The sequence below is a fragment of the Cavia porcellus genome, unplaced genomic scaffold (assembly GCF_034190915.1).
Source record: "Cavia porcellus strain 051 isolate PalLab524CR breed Dunkin Hartley unplaced genomic scaffold, mCavPor4.1 scaffold_11, whole genome shotgun sequence".
In the NCBI taxonomy this organism is placed as follows: Eukaryota; Metazoa; Chordata; class Mammalia; order Rodentia; family Caviidae; genus Cavia; species Cavia porcellus.
In genome coordinates, this window is record NW_026947494.1 from 59069811 (window position 1) to 59088473 (window position 18663).

At 41.6% G+C, this 18663-nt stretch overlaps 1 long non-coding RNA gene across 1 annotated transcript in view; it reads right to left on the minus strand.

The window, feature by feature from the left end:
• Positions 1 to 352: 352 nt before the first annotated feature.
• LOC111757215 (uncharacterized) overlaps positions 353 to 18663 on the minus strand; it is a 32252-nt gene continuing 13941 nt past the window's right edge. Inside the window, exon 4 of the long non-coding RNA XR_002791599.2 lies at positions 353 to 5933. This is a non-coding gene — a long non-coding RNA (uncharacterized LOC111757215). The remainder of the gene's footprint in view (positions 5934 to 18663) is intronic.

Consider the following 18663-nt stretch of genomic DNA (forward strand, 5'->3'; position numbering starts at 1 on the left):
GCACACTGCTTGTTCAAGTTGGCTAGAATGACCTCTGAGGACCTCTGCTTTCCTTTTGTTCTATGAGTCTTGGCTCCTGACAAGGCAAACCTAGTGGGAATCCCCACCCAAGGGACCACAGGATATAATTAGAGCTGTATTCTGCTTCCTTTTTCAGAGGTGAACAGAGATTTCCTACTAACTACCCTACTGCCTTAAATTGATTCTTGGTCATCAGCTTCCAAGAACCCCAGCGGTTAAGTTAAACATCAAACAAATTCTCTATGAATGTGTAAAAAATATTTTTATTTATGTCTGAACATTTAAAAAACCAATAATGTCAGCACCAAAAGACTGGAAGAGGTTCCACATGTGAGGTTATTCTTTTTTTATTATTATTTAAAGAAAGACAAAACAAAATAGAAAAGGGGCAGAAATAGTACATACTTTCAAAGAAAAGAAATAAACAGTAATAAATCACTAGTTGATGTATACATATTGTCCCCCCACAAATAGTTGTTCAAGATACAAAAGTGGAACATATAAATGGGAATTCAACCAGGGAGATTGCAAACAGTTCTGTTCAACTATCCAACAAAAACGAAGTAATATGGCTATCAATCCTATACACTTAGACGTGTACGCATTTATCCATACCTTCTTTTATGTTGAGACCTAACAAAACTTAGTAGATTAAAATCCTTCTGAACAAAGATTAATAATATTGCTGGATTTCACATCATAACACTCCAGAATCAACACTGGGTACTGCAGTGCCCCTTTCTTTCCTTCAGAGTATTTGTTCATTTCATCATGTGTCATAAGATCAGTTTTCATAAACTGTTTATAGGTTTTACGCAAGCATGAGTCTTAACATGTATTTCTATCCTTTCTATATTAGAGGGAGAAACACAACAAAGCAGGACAGAACTAAACATATTCCTATAGACACATAAAACTAAAAAGGCATATAAAACTTCTGTATAAGGAGTTCTGCCATGATCACGGTGCTGTTTCTTGTTATCATCAACAGAATTGGCTATATCATCAGATAAAAGATAATTGAACATATCAGTACATAACAGAATTAACAGAAATACAACTTTGTAGATAGTGTAGAGCTACAAAAATAGGTAGTAACAAAATCAGAATGGATATTGTGGAATCCATTGTCATTTTCAGTATAGTTGTCTATACTCCTCAATTTGATACCAGCAACCTAATAAAATCTATCAATAACAAGCCATATTTAACTAAGATCAGTCCTGATACAACAGTATAAGTCATACAGGCATCCTGATTGAGTTAATAGGAAACTAAAGATGACCACTGTGCTATGTCCTGATATCTTCAGGACAATTGTCTGTGCCCTCAGATCAGTGCTTGTATACAAACTAGGACAGAACAAGTTCCAACTAAGAGTGGTGTGAGTAATAAGGGTTATAACTCCTGATACACTATTAGCTATATCTTCTACTGGTTTCTCTTTTTTTTTGAAGACTATTCTTCCCGTTTACTTCCCCAGAATGAACTGTGTATTTTTGGGTCTTCCCAGCACTCACAGTTTATATTGGTAGGGGGGCAACCTGCTATTTACCTAAGTGTTTCTGAACTTTCTCACTCCTGGGCTGGATTTCTAGTTGTATTTCTTCATTTATTAAAGCCTGTCTGTTCAACCTATCCATAAATACTGGTCCAGTTGCCCCTATTATTCTCTGGTTCCCTATCACATCAAGTTCTGTTTTCTCATATATGATTTTGGTCCATATAACCTTCTTCAGGCTAATTATATTTCCTATAAAGAGCCTCTTGGTGGACCCTACCTCTTGACCCACTCTGCCTGTGATTCTTTTTTCCCTTAAGTTAATGTATCTATGCCATCTATATTAGAAATTATATCCAACCTTCTTTGCCTTATTTCTGTTGTGCTCTTTTTCTGTCATTAGTGGTCTGTTGTCTTCTTCATTTTGCTTTCTGCTCCATTCATTGTGGCCTCTCTGCCACTGTTTCTGGAATCCTGGTACTTTTCTCTCTCTTTTAGAATGTCCTTCAGTATTCTCTGTAGATTTGGATGGGTGGTTGAGAATTCCCCCAGTTCCTCTTTATCTTGGAAGCACCTTGTTTCTCCATTAATTTCTAGGCACAATTGTGCAGGATATATCAATCTTGGCTGGAGGTTATTGTCTTTCAAGGCTTGGATTATTTCACCCTATGCTCTTCTAGATTTGATGGTTTGTGCTGAGAAGTCTGCTGTAATTCTGATGGGTTTTTGCTTGTAAGTGATCTGTTTCTTGTCTCTGACAGCTTTTAATATTCTGTTCTTATATTGGAATTCTAGAATCTTGATTATTATATGCCTGGGTGTAGTTCTGTTTTGGTTGTAGGTGGATGGTGTTCTGTATGCCTCATACATCTGAGCATCTTTTCCTTTTCCTATGTTTGGGAAGTTTTCCTTAATTATTTCTGTGAATAGCCTTTGCAGTTCCTTTGTTTGTACCTCTGCTTCTTTATTCACATTCTTTATTCTTAAGTTATAGATCCTTTTGTCATCTTCTTGCCTTTGTATTGTTACTGCTTATTTCTTTGTTATTTTTAAGAAGTTTTTCCTTTCATGTTTCCACATTACAAACCTGTTCTCTAGTTCAGATAATCTATCCTTAGGTTCTTTCAAGCTGTTATGCCAGCTTTCAATAAAGTTTTTAGTTTCCTGATAATCTCTTTAAACCTGCTTCATGTATTCTATGTTTTCTCTATTTTCTCCATCAAACAACTCCCCTCTCCTATTTTTTTGTTCTCCTATTCTACCATCTGTTTTTTCTTGGGAAGTGTTTAGCATTTCTTTAATTATTCTATTTATATCTTGCTTTACTTGGTTAAATACTTCACTTTTGAACTTGTCTATGAGGTCCTGAAGATATCGCTTTATGTCTATTGGTGCCATGCCTGATATTGCATGCTTTCTGTCCTCATTCTCCTTTGCGTTTACCTTTCCTGGATCAGTGTTCTCAGGATTGGGGACTAAGGACCCTTTCTTGTTGCCTCCTCTTCTCATATTTTTTGTTCCTTCCATACCGGCATATATAGGAGGCCCAGTTTCTTTCTTTGTCAGTTTCAGTTTGTCTGAAGCGTGCCATCCACTGCAGTGTACTAGCAGGTACAGACCCAGGCAGCCTATGATGGACCTGCCTCTCCATGTCAACCTACTGAAGGCTTCACTGCATTAGGATGCACTGCCAGGCACAGGGGCTTAATTTGGGCTAGCCTATTGGGCCTCAGTCTGGGTGTCACCCACGTCAAGTGCTCCCCACCAATCCCACTTGAGAGAGGAATATGTGACTGAAGTCACTGCAGTGCCCTGTTCCAGCCAGTCTGCCTGGTCCCAGAATGTTCTCTGTTGGAGCCTCTTTACTCTTCTCACTCACCGCAAGTCAATGCAGGTTTCCCCGCCAGCTCCACTCTCAATTCAGTTCGCTGATTCCCGCTCTCAGAGTGTTCACGTCTCCAGTGAGTTCAAAGTAGCAGGCTATCCTAGCTGTGCCAATTCATGCATGGCAGCGGCAGCGAGTTCAATTCATGTGTTCAAGCGACAGCACCAAGACTTTAGCTGTTCCAGTGGTAGCACCGGGGCTGCATTTCCAATTGGTTTCTCTCAGCTTAGTTCGTTCCTGGGTCAGCAGGGTATATCTCCCTCTGCTTAGGATTCCCCACACTGCACCATTCCTGAAATCTAAGCTGACTATCTCAAGAGAGCCTCTGTAGCTGCTGTTATCTATCTACCATCTTTTTTGTCTTAGTTGAGGTTATTCTTATTGAGTCAGTTTGCAGAACTGTTTAGTCAGTGCGTGTTGAGGTACCTATTAGGAATGGGGGACTATGTATTAAGCCTCAGGGATGATGGAATGAAAAATGAAGTTCCCATCTCTACTCTTATGGATTTTATGATAACTTCAAGGGGGAAATTACACTGCTTTCTTTTGAAATGTAGAAGCCCAAGCCTTCTCAGAGGCCCAGCCCTTCATTTATCTGTCATGGGAATGTGTTTGAGATGCCATCCTACTTCCTTTACTAAATTAGAAACTTTTTTAAAGTACTGAGGTCTGAACTGCAAGACTTTTTTGAGTGTGATAGGCAAATGCCCTACACAGAGCTATATCCTCAGTCCTTATTTATTTTATTTGAAACACAGTCTTGCTATGTTGCCCAGGCTGGCTTTGAACTTACAGTCCTCTTGCCTGAGCTGAGATTACAGATATGCACCACTATCCCAGGCTCCAAATTGTAAACTTCTTGAGGGCACAAACTGTCTCATTTTCATGCCTTTCTTCAGCTTCCTCTGCTCTGCATTCCTAGTGCTTGGCTCCAGACCCATCACCCCCCTTAGTGGGTAGCACACTGAATGCATGAAGCATCTGCAAGCTCGGTTTACCCAGACAGCCTGAAAGGAAAGTTGCTATTATTAGCCCCATCTCCCATTAACACCACAAGCTCTACAGGGCTCCTGTGGTGGAACCCCAGGCTCCATCTCTGCCCCCTTCCTCTCCTTCTGCTCACAGCTTTCCACCCCACACCTCTGTGCTATTGACAGTCCAGGCCAGCTGCACTCACCTCTGAGCCTGTCCCTCCTCTCTTCTTGGGGATCTCTTCTCCCATGTTGTCATGTCAACCATCTGTTAGCTGATGCAACCTTTTCAGGAAGGACAATACAAAAGCAGTGTCTCGCCCTGCTCACTCTGCTCTCACCCTGTTCAATTCTTCTTCCCAGCATTCATCACTGCCTGACACCCAATGTATCTGCTGTTTAATTTTTAATGTTTGTTAATACTTGAGTGCTAGCTGCATTCAAGGGGGATTTTGTCAGTCTGGTTTAGAGATAGATCCTAGAACCTGGCCTGGGCTGGACACGAAGTCATCCTTCAATAAATATGTATAAGATAAATGAGTTTCCATTTTACAGATGGGAATTTTAAGCTTTGAAAGATTCGTTGACATTTGAGGTCACATAAACAGAAAGTGCCAGAGATGGATTTGAACCCAAGCTATCTGATGCCAGTGCCCATATTATATTGTTATTTTCCACTAAGCTTTCATATTCTCCAGAAAGAAATATTTATATTATTACATCCTGTAATGCTTAAAGCTCTTGACACATGGAAGAGAGGAAGGGATTTTATAAGATTCAGGTAGGAAACATATAGTCAGCTAATGGGTGCTGGCCTGAACTGCTGAGAAACAGGTTCCCTGTGAAGACTCAGGGTAGACAAAGGCACAAAGGCCTCAGACACCCAGTGGGAATAGAGAGTTAAAACACCTTCTTAAGTGCTTAGCTTATCACCAGGGGTAGCTTCAACAGTGTGAAAAATAAGGACTATTGAGAAAGTATAATCACTGCACATTCCGGTGAGCAGCTGGAGACCCTGTCCCACACCTTGCCTTGCACAGCACACGCCAGTTTAAATGCCTGAAATGCTTTGCTAATCTTCCAGAGGCTTCATTAGGACGAGATGGAGCCAGGAGGAAAATGTGTTTGTCTTTAAAACAAGGACAGATGGCAGATTGATAGCATTATGAAATGGCCACAGGACTTAACACTGGCTCTGAACATTTACCAGATAACAGATGCAAAGTTTAAGTTTACAGAAGGGGTTTGATCTCAATAAGCCAATGAATATGAAAATGTGTAAGCAACGAAAAGACTGATTTGTTCCTTAAGTGCAGCACATGGGACTCTCAAGGAGAAATAATGGTTGAGTAGGAGCCAGTGCTCGAATAACCAGTAGTTTAATTGTTCAGAGCCCACCCTCTTCTTCCAGCACACATTTTGGATTGGTTGCCACAGTGATCCTTGCTTTCCTCAGCACTAGGAAGCAGGAAGGAGATGGAACCAGCATCCTTCCTCGGGACTGGCCTGTGGGAGCTCCAAGAGTCAGCTCTTCCTGCTGGCTCCACTGTTGTCTCTAAAGGTCACAGGTGTGCAGAGTGACATGCATTAGCCATTCACTTCAGGGATTTGGTCATTTACCAGGCATTCCCTTTGTAGGTTAAAATGCTTAACATCTTCCTCCTTCCCATTTCCCTCTTCTTTCATTTCTCATCTCTACGTATCCTGACCCCAAGCATGCTGTTGTGAATTTTCATTACCTTGGAATCTGAGAAAATGTGCTGCCCTATTGGAGGACATTACACCAGGAAAGTGAAATTTCAAAACTTAAGTACTTTTCTCTATAAAGATGCCTTCTAAATTAAACCAATATGTTTCCCAGCTCTTAAACACTTTTTCCTTCTATAGAAAGACAGAGTGAATCTCCTGCCACAGGACTGCAGGGATAGCGATAGTCATCTTCCTGCCTTTGGCTTAGAATCTCATTGGAGCAGTGACACCCTGCTCAGAGATACACCAAGTGGTAAAAAGCAGGGGATGTTTGCCCCACAGAAGACACCAACAGTACCCCTGGGCTGCAAGGCTCATGGAGACAGACATCCTTCAGACATGCTCTGAGCACAGCAATGTGTGCACAGCCTGGTTTGACCAGGCAGCCCCTGAGAAATTTTGAGCATTTGGATTTGGACAAGTTCCTCTTTGAGTTAATAACAAATAGATTCCCATCCTGGACAGCTGTGATGAACAAGGTTATAGAATTCTTTCTCAGAGAGTCCTTCACAGACCAGTATATCTAAGGTAGCACATATGGGTGGTCTCTATATGCATTCTGTTTTATTGTCTTTACAGTATATCCTGCTACCTGAAATGTGTGTGTGTGTGTGTGTGTGTGTGTGTGTGTGTGTGTGTGTGTATCTGTGCGTCTGTGTCTGTGTGTCCTGAGGATCAAACCTAGGGTCATTTGCATGCTAGGCAAGTACTCTGTCACTCAGTCATTGAGTCATACCTTCAGCCCTAGCTTAGTCACTTTTTCATTGCTGAGACACAACACCCGACACCCACAATTTAAAGGCGGAGAGACTGGTTTTGACTCATAGTTTCAGAAGTTTCAGTGCATGGTTGACAGGTGCAAATGCAGAAATGGCGTGGTGGAAGAATCTGCTACACAAGAAAGGTACTCACATCGTGGCCAGGAAGCAGAGAGGGTAAAGAGAGAAGCTTTTCGGTCATGCCTCTGGTTACCCACCTTCTCTGGCCAGGCTCTATTCCTAATGGTACATTCAGCTATAGCACCCTCTGATTCATTCACCTTTCAAAAGCCCCTCCTCTGAACACATGAGGTTTTTAGGAGACATTCTTAACCTAAATCATAACAACTTCTTACCTAGATATTTCAAAGACTATTGCATCCAGGATTTGAGTAGCTGTTGATACCTAGAGATGTCATCTCATCATGGCTCACTTGCTAAAGTAGGGGTTATTGAGGGCAGGTAGTAAATGAAAGTGGAACAACTCAGTTTGTACACATGGGATAAAAGATATCAGAGTTGGAGAAGGCCACAAACAAGCTTTTGAAACTGCATCCCATATCCAGAATTTAAAACTGTGTATCCCATTTCACAAGGAGATTCTGGAGAATAACTCTGCCATTGAATATTTAAAGATGCAGAAGTGATAGTCTTTCTTATATATCCATTTAACTACTCAACCCAGCACCTCTGCAAAAATAAGATCAATCTTGAAGAATGGTATCAGACTGTTACAAGCTAAAATCAGTAGCTACCATATTTGTAGCTGCTATATTGATGAATAAGGTCTCAGACACATGATATAAGATCAATAGTTTTATGAATATGTTCTTTCCTATTCTGATCAAAAATAGTTCACATTTATGTGGAATGGACAATGAATAGTCACTTACAGTTTGTACTCTAAGGATATGTTAACTTTTCTGCCTTCTGTGCTAATACATTCCCAAAAATATGTAGAGCCTGGGTATCCTTCCTATAGAACATCACAGCAGCCCATTAGATCATGCTGATTGGGAAAAAATGAGCAAGAGGAGGTGGTACATAAAAGACCATTTAACACCCATGGACTCCAGATAGTGAGAGAAAAACCCTAAGATGGTGCAGGAGCCTATCTGTTTAGTAAAGCGCTTAGGCATGAGATGCTCAGGCGTTTGCTAAGAATCTCCATCACAGTAAAGGAAAATGACTGCACCCTGCATCTCCACCACAAAGAAGGAAGCAAGGGCTTGGCAGGTGGCTTCCTATTCTGGTGACTACACACTGTGCAGCCAGGCAACTTGTTCTGGCCCACTCAGCTGGTGACAAAGGAGGTTGCCAGTTTGTGTGGACTCAGTGGGAAAGAGGTCTACGATAGAGTCAGGCTGTTTTCCCAGCCATCCTGGTGTCTTAGGCCAGATCAGGTGAAGCAAGCAGCTCTCATTCATTTCTCACACCTCTGGAGGCTTGGAAGTCCATTACCAAGGGATCAGGGGAGCAAGCAGGATACATTATATCTGCAAGCAGTGATGACTCCGAAGGCAGTGAAAAGAAAAACATCTACTGGGCTGTAAGTGGCACCTCTAGTTATTTACTCTGCATTGAAAGAGTTGCAGCCTAAGCTAAGAGTAGCCCAAGGTCAGTGGCTCGCCTGGTTAGAGGCCTAGAAGGAAAATCAATGGAAGTAAGAGGCGAGGCAGTGCGGGGTAGAAGCTTGCGAATGGACACATGGGAGTGGGAACAATGTGTGATTTTTTCATCATACTTTAACACCCACCAGAAAGTGCTCACCATCTCACAATGCAGTAAACAAAATGATTCAGTTAGTTGGCATTAGCCAGCCTTCATTTTGCCACCCCAAAACTGGAATCATGGACATGCGAACACAGTTGCCATGGTGGCAGAGAAGGAAGCATCTGTCCAGGGAACCTGTTTCACAGAAGGCAATCTGTAGGAATAGGCCACAGACTGCACCAGGAGTGTAATAGACAACATAGTACAGGGTGCAGGTCACAGGTAGGCAGCTCACAGAACACAGGACCCATCTGTTGGTGGCACTGCCCAAATCACAGCATGCCAGGTCTCCCACATGCTAGGTCAATCTCACTACTAATAGCAGCTGTACGTGTCTCGCTCTTGACATTGCACTTTATCTAGAGGAGACCATAGCCATTTCATGGCAGACTTAACACTCACAAGTCTTTCCATCTTAGTACCTTGCCCCATGGGGATACTAATCTGGTTGTGGATTTATCTTTCTTGCCTGCACAGCTGCTGTATCAGTTAGGGTTCACTAGAAACAGAGTTAATGTAAAACACGTATTTGACTATATAAAGGATTTGCAAAGTAGGCTTCCAGTGGCCACTTAGTGAATCAAGGGAGAAAGAAAGCAAAATGGTCATCTGTGAGCTGGACAGCCAGAGGATCTACCCCGAGGTTGAAGGGTGCAGTCATTTTCCTTTACTTACTTACAAAATCTCATGAAAGTCCATATTGGGAAGCCAACGGTCTTTGTTAAAAGGCTAAAGAGTATACCCTGGAAGCCTGAAGGAACTGGAAACGAATGTCCAAAGGCAATGGTAAAGATCAGAAATTCAGCAAAAAGAAAAAGAAAGAAAAGAGACAACTTCCTTCTTTTTTCCTTTTTTTGTCCAAGTTATAAGCATATGGTACTATCCAGATCCAGGATGGGTCTTCCCTCCTCAGTTTGTAACCCACAAGTCAGTCATCCAAACATGAACAGAGTTTCATTAGTCTGCTAGGTAGTTCCTACTCAAGTCATAGTGACATATCACAACTTATGGCACAACTTCACTTAGCCTCATGATTCAGCAGCTTGTAGATTAGGTACCTGGTGTCATGGTTTATGCCAGTGGCCCCCAAGCCTCATGCAATTATGCATTTGTGATTGGTTCATTATCTAGTGCTCAGATTGGGGGTGTGAGTGCTATACCAGCCTAGGGGTGGAGCGAGCATACAATGTAATGACTGAAAGGTGTGTGTTTCTCTTTCTCTTGCCAATTTCCACCTTGCTGCTTGCAGCTGCGATGAACTGTGGCCTCGCCATGCCACCCTGCCTTGGAGCCAACTGAGTATGGACTGAAACCTCCAAAAACTGTAAGAAATAAACTTTTCCTTCCTTCATTTTGGGCAACAAGTATTTTGTCTTAGCAACTAGTAAAAAGTAACTAAGACACCTGGCAAACAAGTATGGAAACCTGCACAACATATAGCTGTTCAGAAGACTCACTTCATGGCAAATAATTTATGGGAATAGGCTCTTGACCACGGAATCTACTGATTTGATAATACAGTCACACTTTAGGTGGCAAGTAGTCTCACCAAACACAGGAAAGACCTGCTGATCACCACCACTGAAGCACCCACTTGGAGGCACTGTGCTCTTCAAGGACAGTGCCGTTCCTTATGTGCAGTGAGCACTTGGAATCAGAAACCTATGATGCTATAGGAAGAATACCTGAGTCTGAAAACCAAAAGGTGGACATGAGTGGCTCCATTTGCCTCTATACTCAATGGCTCATTGGAAAACTTTGTGCTTCCCACGTCCACAACTCTTGAGCACTGCAAAACTGATTCCTAAAAGGGGTGCCATCTTGTCTAGATACAGAGCAAGTGCTCTGTTGACCATAAGCGGTGGGGGTTACCTATTCAAGGTCCAGCAGGAAAAAAAAAGCAGAATCATTTTGGATTTTCTTTGACTCTGAGTCAAAGAAGGAGGTCGGGCTGGTCTGACACGAGAGGGCCCACAAAGAATGCATGTGGATGCCAGCTGATCCACTTGGGCACCTTGTGACATTTTAAAAATTTTTGGTTCCATTTTTACCATAGATGGACATACATAGCAAACTGATTTGACAAGTATCAAACTCCTTGATGATAAAGGTTTCAGTTACGACAGTAGGTAAAATTACTAACACCTGCAAAAAAAGCTGAGGACAAGAGGAACTTAGAACAGTGAAGAAGGGAAAAGATGTGCATCAGATCATGGCCAACTGAAGCAACAAAGTTTTTCATAAGCCCACTTTGGCCCAAAGCCGGACATTCCAGAGAGCACCCTATGTTCAGAGACCTCTCTTCAGCTTGATCAACTTTCTCTTCCCTGTTCTAATCTGAGGTTCTACTCTATGATCTTTTATTCCCTCTTGTCAAATTTGTGTTGCATCCTGAGGGATGTCGCTGTCTCCTTCTGTTCTTTATTTCTTTATCCTTCTCAGAAAAAAAAAAATTCATAGCAAAACATTGAGAGAATAACAATAGCTAATACACTGTGAATCAGAATCTTAAAAGAATGGCCAAAATGTTACTCAGAGTACAAGTTATAGACAGAAAAGAAGACTGTCTTCCAAAAAGAAACAAACAGATAATAGCACAAGAACAGATAAGTAAGAAGTTCAAATAATCCCCCCAATTACCTATTATGTTGTTTCAAAGCTATTTTATCATACATGTAAATTTACTTAATTTGTACTAGTTCATCTTTGTTCCTTGAAAAAAAAAACTTTGTATTTCTATATATTGAGAAGAAAAGTAGAAAAAGAAATAGAAAAGATCACATTTACATATATATTGACATTGCAAAGCATAAATTCCTGAAGAGTAAATTTATTAGACACACAAGACCTCTACACTGAAAAGCATAACTTAGAAAATATCATTGAAACAAATGAAAAACAGATAAAGAGTTGGAAAGATGTAACACATTCATGAATGAGAACACTCAAACTTAATCTAGCGATTCTATGTAGTCATTAAAACTTTATTAAGTTTTTTTTTCAGGCAGTAATTGTCAACACTAAAGTTGAGATGAAAATAAAAAAGATTAAATGGTGAAAAAATCTTGAAAAAAAATAACAGTAAAAATGCTCACTTGCTTTTCTATAAAGACACCATAACAATTCAATAGGGAAAAATAATGTTGCTGAAATAACTGGATAACTGCACAGCACAAATGAACCTCAGCTCCTGCCTTACACCATACATAAGAATTGATTTGAGATGGATAATATTCTTAAATTTAAACACCAACCTCATAAAGCCATTTGACAAAACATAGAATTTTATATTTATGAATGTGTCAAAGCTGAAGATTCTTTAAGACAGGACAGAGTAAGCACCACGCATTTTAAAAGAAGGTATAAATTGCACTTATTCAACATCAAACTCTGCTCAGACTTTCTCCCCATCTAAAGCATACTTGCTTATTTTCTGACAAAAGTGCTATCATCAGAACATTTAAAGAATTTCTTAGCATCAATAATTTTAAAAACCAACAATATGAAAGCTGACCACAGTTGAACAGACACCTCACAAAATATGTATAAATTATCTGCATACGTATGAAAATAGGTTCATTATTACTGGTCAGCAGGAAAATGCCAATTAAAACCATAAGGAGAATCGATTCACATCTACCAGAAGAGTTAAAATTTAAAAAGATTAACAACCCCAAATATTTATTGAGAAGGTATATTGATTGTGCATCTCTTTTAAAAATTACTTGGACTTTTCTCACCAAATTAAACATTTGCCTGTCCTATAACCCAGCGATTTCCTTCCTATTTACCCAAAGAAATGAAAACATATGCCTGCAAAATAAAACACTTTACAAGAATATTCATAGCTGCTTTAGTCACGATCGACACAATCTGGAAACAACTGTCTACCAACGGAATAGACAAGTTGTGATACATTCACAAATCTAATCTACTCAGCAATAAAAAGAAATGAATCACTGAATGCTGCAACAAATGGATGAAAACAGAGAAGTCAGAGACAAAAGCATGCATCCTATGTGATTTTATTTATGCAGTTCAAGCTAATCTATGGTGATAAAATTCGAGCAGTTGCTGCCAGGGAGGAGCAAGGGGATGATGTGGGAAGGGACTGCAGGGAGCATTGTGGGGGATGGAAATGCTCTATATTTTGATTCAGTTTGGATTAAATGAGTTTAAACATTTCCCGGAAGTTATTGGAATTCTCATGAGTAAATTCCAGTCTATCATTTCCAGTGCAACCCTCAGTGAAAGAAAAGAGATAAAGACATGACTGTAGTTATAGGGCACCAAAGTCCACGGGGAACAAAGGCCATGCATGACCCAGAGCCAAACTGAGTTTTTATTAATTCGTGAAGAGAGCAGTGTCTAGGCTAGGGCAACTGTAAGAACGGTGGGAAGTGTGTGAGTGCTGTGATCTGGGCCAGGTAGGAGGTACAATGGCACCTCTGCAATATTCAGACAGAGATATGCAGAAAGAGTATTGAATTCTGGTAATAGGTAGCCTCTAAGTTTGGAGGAATCTGAAGTCCGAAGAAGTATCCTGTGTTTTGGGTTGGCTGCTTTAGCTCTGATTGTCTGGCCTTATTTTCCCTGGAACATCACTACCTCTTTCTAAAGGGTCCATCCCAGCCAACAGTGCAGTGTCTCTTGGCCTAGCTCAGGCTTAGCAGGAGGGAGCTATAGGCAGGACTGTACACAGGCCTGTGGCTTTGCTTCAAAGGCTACACATGAGTGTCTCAGTTAGACCCTTTGCATTGCATGTAGTCATCTGAAGGCACTGAGCCTCTCTCTAGCCAGCACTGTGCATATTAGTACACTGGAGTAGGGCCAAGCTGAACCAAAATGAGGCAAATTGTCTTCTTTCAGGGAGAGCCGTCCTCATGGTCCTCCACACCTGAATTCATCAGGCACCTAAGATCTGTGCATTCTGCATATGTAAATTATTGCTTACTTATTAAAATGAAAAGAAGCAAGATAACACTGAGTACCTGCTCTATAACTAGGCATTGTTCTTGGTGTTAGGATGTAGCTTACAGAAACTGACAAAATATAATTCTACATTATATGTATCAGATGAATAAAAACAATCCCTGGATGCTGAGTGGAGCACTTGCCATTACAGGCTTCTGTCTGACTTAGAAATGACATGGATGTCATTGTCCTCCTTACTCCTTAGTCATCTGGCTCCTCGGGAGTGGAGTTCTAAGCAGTAGGAGACAACCCAGCCCATGTATTTCAGAAGTGAGGTACAGGCATTTGGGACCCCCTGTAGTCCACAATGTGTTAACTGAAGTGAGAAACCAGCACTGGTAGAAAAGCCCTCTGAGCCATATCTAGTTTCTCTGTAAAGCAGGATTCATCCATTTACATGTCCTGATTCAGGTTCAGGGATTCTGACTTGGTTTGAACACATGCTTTGCTATAGGGGTGACATGTGTGAAGCTGCCCCAGAACCTATGCTCTTAATCTGTACAAGCCAGTTTCTATGCTGATTTATTAAGGGTCAGACCTCAAGAGATACAGGGAGGAATAGGTTGACTATTAGCATTGACATATAAATCCAAGCAGCATTCTGGACGAATCTGGATACCCCAGGAGCTGTTAGCCCAAGAAGATGAGAAAATATTCTGGAGAATTAATTCATTTGGTATTCTTTCTTAGGACATAGGTGGCAACACCAGAGTATGGGAAAATCATGGAAAAGGGTGGCTCTTAGGAGCCTAAAGTGACTAATTCTTAAGCAAAGTGGACCTTCCTGGGTTGTCCCATAAAATGAAAGAGGAGGGTATAAAAAGGTTTGAGGAGGAAAGAAGGCTGCAGTCTGTATTTGATATGAAGTCAGAAGATCAAGGATTGTATTGCATGGGAGACCCAGAAGACAGCACTCACCAGAGCCATCAGGAATGTGCCAGCAAATGTAGGAGAGGCGAGTGGGCAGGAGAGAGCAGGCTCATGGACCATAATGGGGTGTGGGGTGGAGCTGTAAAGTCATAGAGGCCAGGTCGAAGCACTCAGCTGCTAGAAGCCAAGGATCTGTGATTCCAATCATGACTGGCAACCTCAGAGGGCGGCCAAGGAAACTAGAGATGCTGCTCGATGTCATATGGCCGAGTAGATGGGAAGCCATGAGGACTGCTTAATGTAAGCAGAAGATGGCAAGACTAGGGGAGGAGCATGCTAGAGGAGGCTGATTCAGTAAAAAGTCATAATCACCAGCCCCGAGACAACTCCCTGACTTGAAACCCACTGACTAAAGAGAGACCAAGCGCCCTGGGAGGAAGGTCTGTGTTACCACAGCAAGTGTGCATTAGCATGGTCCCCTCAGTCCTTCCTCAAGGGGACCTATGAGCATTTACTTGAGTTCTTATGTATAGAAGTCCCCTTTCCCCTCCTCATTGCAGACCAGGAAGTTTAGATTTGTAATCCTGTGGAAATACTACTGAAATTCTAGTGAGTTAACTTCTATCTACCACTTCCAGTGCAACCCATGGTGAGAATAAAGACATTAAAACATATTTATAGGGCTGGGGATTTAGCTTAGCGACCTAAGTGCCTGCCTGGCAAGCGCAAGGTCATGAGTTTGATCCCTAGCACCAAAAAAAAAAAAAAAAAAAAAAAACAAAAAAACAAAAAAAAAACAAAACCATATTTATAATTATGGGGGTCAAGAAGTCCTGAGTCCAACCTGTGTGAAGTTTCAAAGGCCTTGACCCAGGGTCTAACCTAGGTTTTACTAATTCATGAAGAAAAGGGTGGTTAAAGATGAGTGACCATGAGAATGGCAGGAATTATGTGAGTACCGTGAGCTGGGCTAACCAGGAGGCCAGAAAGCACTTCTGCAATATGCAGAGAGAAGGGTATGCAGAAAGACTAATCTGCATAACACAGTTGAGATAGCATTTAGTGTTTGGTTGATGGTGCTTCAGTTCTGATATAACAAACTTTTGTGCCTTGGGAAGTCAGAGCCTCTTATCTCAACCCGGTTGACAGTCCTGGAGCAGTGGCTCTGCATCCCCTTGGGTTCAGCCATTTAGGGAGACACAGAGGCAGGGAAACCACAACTATGTCTAACTTCAAAGACTATGTAGTTCAGCCAGCCCTATTTACGTTGCATAGAGCCAATTGAAGGGAAAAAGAAATGGCTTAGCCAGCTCTGTGTATATCAATATAGGGAGAGAGGGCCACGTGTAGCCAAAGTGGAGGCAACTGTGCTTTATTCAAGGAGAGTCGCCCAGGCCGTCCTCCATATCTGTATACTGGCCAAAAGGAATACTGAGACATTTCAAGAAGTATTGGATGTAGGATCTGAGCTGACATTGTCACACAGAGCCCTGAAATCTCCCCAAAAGGCCCAAATGAATTGAGAGTTTGCAAATCTGGCTTACATTGCACAAGTTCAGTAACCCATACCAGGTATGCGGAGTAAGAACTAGCATGGTGGAAAAAGCCAAGTAGAAGCTTTTGAAGGTGATTTCCTGGGCAAAAGAATCAAATAAAGCCAACATTTCATCCAAAGTTGTTTTTCTTTACAGGGGTAAGAGGTAGGAGAGGTATTGGTAGTAGACTTTGGTGCTACCATTTGAGAGCTAAAGGATATGAAGATGATCATTCTTTTAATGTTTCCATCTAATCCAACAGTCTGGCCCCTGAGAACACAGGATGGGTCATAGAGAATGGCTGTCAACCACCACAAACTAAATGAAGCAGGAGCCCCAGTTGATATAGCGGAAAGAAACTGCCAACCTACTGTATATCCGGGATGAATTTGTGTTCTCTAAAATCGAAGAATGAATTTTAGGAACAATGGAGGTTAGGATAAGAATGTATTTATTTAGAAAAAGAAAGTTTCTGTCAGAGAGACATAAGGGGTCCTAAGCGGGTTGCCAAACACTCTGTCTTGTTGGGAACTTTTATAGAGCAAAATCATGAAGTGAGACTGGTCCAAGGCGGGGAAAACTGGACACTTGCAAGGTGGGCATAAGGTGGGGCAGAACTGGTCAACCAATAGGATTAACTGTTCAGGTAAAATTGATTAAATTGGGGACAAATGAGGAAGTGAGTCACGTAGCAAACGGGCATGCATACAGAGCAATGACTCTTCAGTAAGGGGTTGGGATGGTGACCCCTGACTTCCTCAGGGCGACAGAGACCTACTTAAAATATCAGTCCTGAGGATATGGATGCATTTGTTTGATTTTCTGTCTTGAGGCCTGGCCCACAGCAGGAGGTGTCTGTCTCCCTCATAGTTGCAAGGTATCTGGCCTTCTGCACTGGCTCCTTTGAGGGTCTAGCCCTGTCTGCCTATAGTATTTCTGTCTAACTCAGCTGCCTGTGACACAATGACATTAAAGGTTTGAACATGGTATTTTGCTATAGAGGTTAATAAACTCTCAGGGATGTATGACTATTGATTTAAAATTCTTTTCTATTCCTTGCACAAATGAGAGAGACAGTTTGCATTTACATAGAATACACAAGAATATCTCCTTTGCTCCAGAACTCTGCTTACTATATTACTCACTGTCATAACACAGTCTGAGTAGATCTGAACTATTCAGGAACCAGAGACTGAAAGTAAGACCGACTCCTCTTGCTATCACTCCCAAATACCCACAGTAGGTCTTGCGATTTGGGCTTTCACAGGGTTTAAGGTTCTAGTCTCCAAAGAGGGTACGCTCTTGTTTTATGTTTTCTTTTTGTTTTTTAAAGGGGGTATGTTGGCTGGGTGTTTAGCTCAGTGGTGTAAGTGCCTGCTTGGCAAACACAAAGTCATGAGTTTGATCCCTGGTACCAAAAAAAGGGGAGGAGGGTATGTTACACATCCTGTGAAACTACCATTTTTGATTGCCACCTGTTTGCTTTGAACTCCTGTGTCTAAGACCAGCAGATGAGAACAGGTGCCATAATTTTGGCAAGAACCATTGTGCCTGATCATCAGGAGGACAAGAGATGACTTTTGCATGATGGTGATGGAGGAATAGGGGTGAAACTCAGTGAAGCCAATTGGACCTCTTTGAGTGTTCTTTTCCCAGTTGTGTGGGAGGCTCAGGCCATGCAAAAATAAAAGTTTAGAGTCAAACCCCTGAGTAAGTCATCAAGGTTTGCGAGGTGACACAGAGTGAGTAGAAGTTAGAATGGATAATGGAGGATGGAAACAGTAGCTGATTGCAGAGATGAGAACGCACAGGAAATGGAGGGGAGCTGCCCACCCAGTGCATGTGGAGAAACGGATCCGCATGGCACCAGGAGTGGATGTGGTAGATGTGGTAGGCAAGGAGGTGTTCCAGTTAGAATTTTCTCCAAGAGAAGCTACTGGGAAGGGAGTAAACCAGGAGCCACCTCCAGCTGTGCACCTTTGTGTCTAAGAGCACTTGTTCTGGGCACTTGCCCTCCAAGGCTTATTCCTACTCACTGGCTAAGTGTGGCAGGGTCCCAAAGCAGGGACCCATCTGACCAACCAAGCACCCAGTGGGAAATTTTTGCTGTGGGGCTCTATAGTGGTTACTTGAGACAAACATGGTTTCACTGCAATCTGAATCTCCTACCCAATTATTTTTCTTTCCTTTTTTTCTGGTTTTCCCCCCAGTTCTCTTCCTTATATAGGAATCAAGTCTCTGCCTACTCCTCCATTCCCCTCTACCTTTCGTAAACATTTTCTTTGTGCAAGTTTTATTCTGATTTTATTCTGATGTCTTCCTCATGATGATTCAAAGCGGAAGAGAAGGATTCAGAAAATGGTAAATAAAATGCCTCCAGTAAAAAAATAAAGTATACAGAATCCTCCACTGAATATAGAAAAGCTAGAGGTTGTAACTTTTATCTAAGTCCAGAGCGTTCAGACATCCACTTGCTAGACATTTTCAGAAAAGCCAGCAGAATAATTGTCACAAAGAAATTCTTTAGTGCAAAGCAATCTCCAACTGTCTCCATAATTCCAAGTTCCATTAACTTGGGTGAATGCTCTTATACTTATCAGACCAAATTCTTCTCTGCCATGATTTG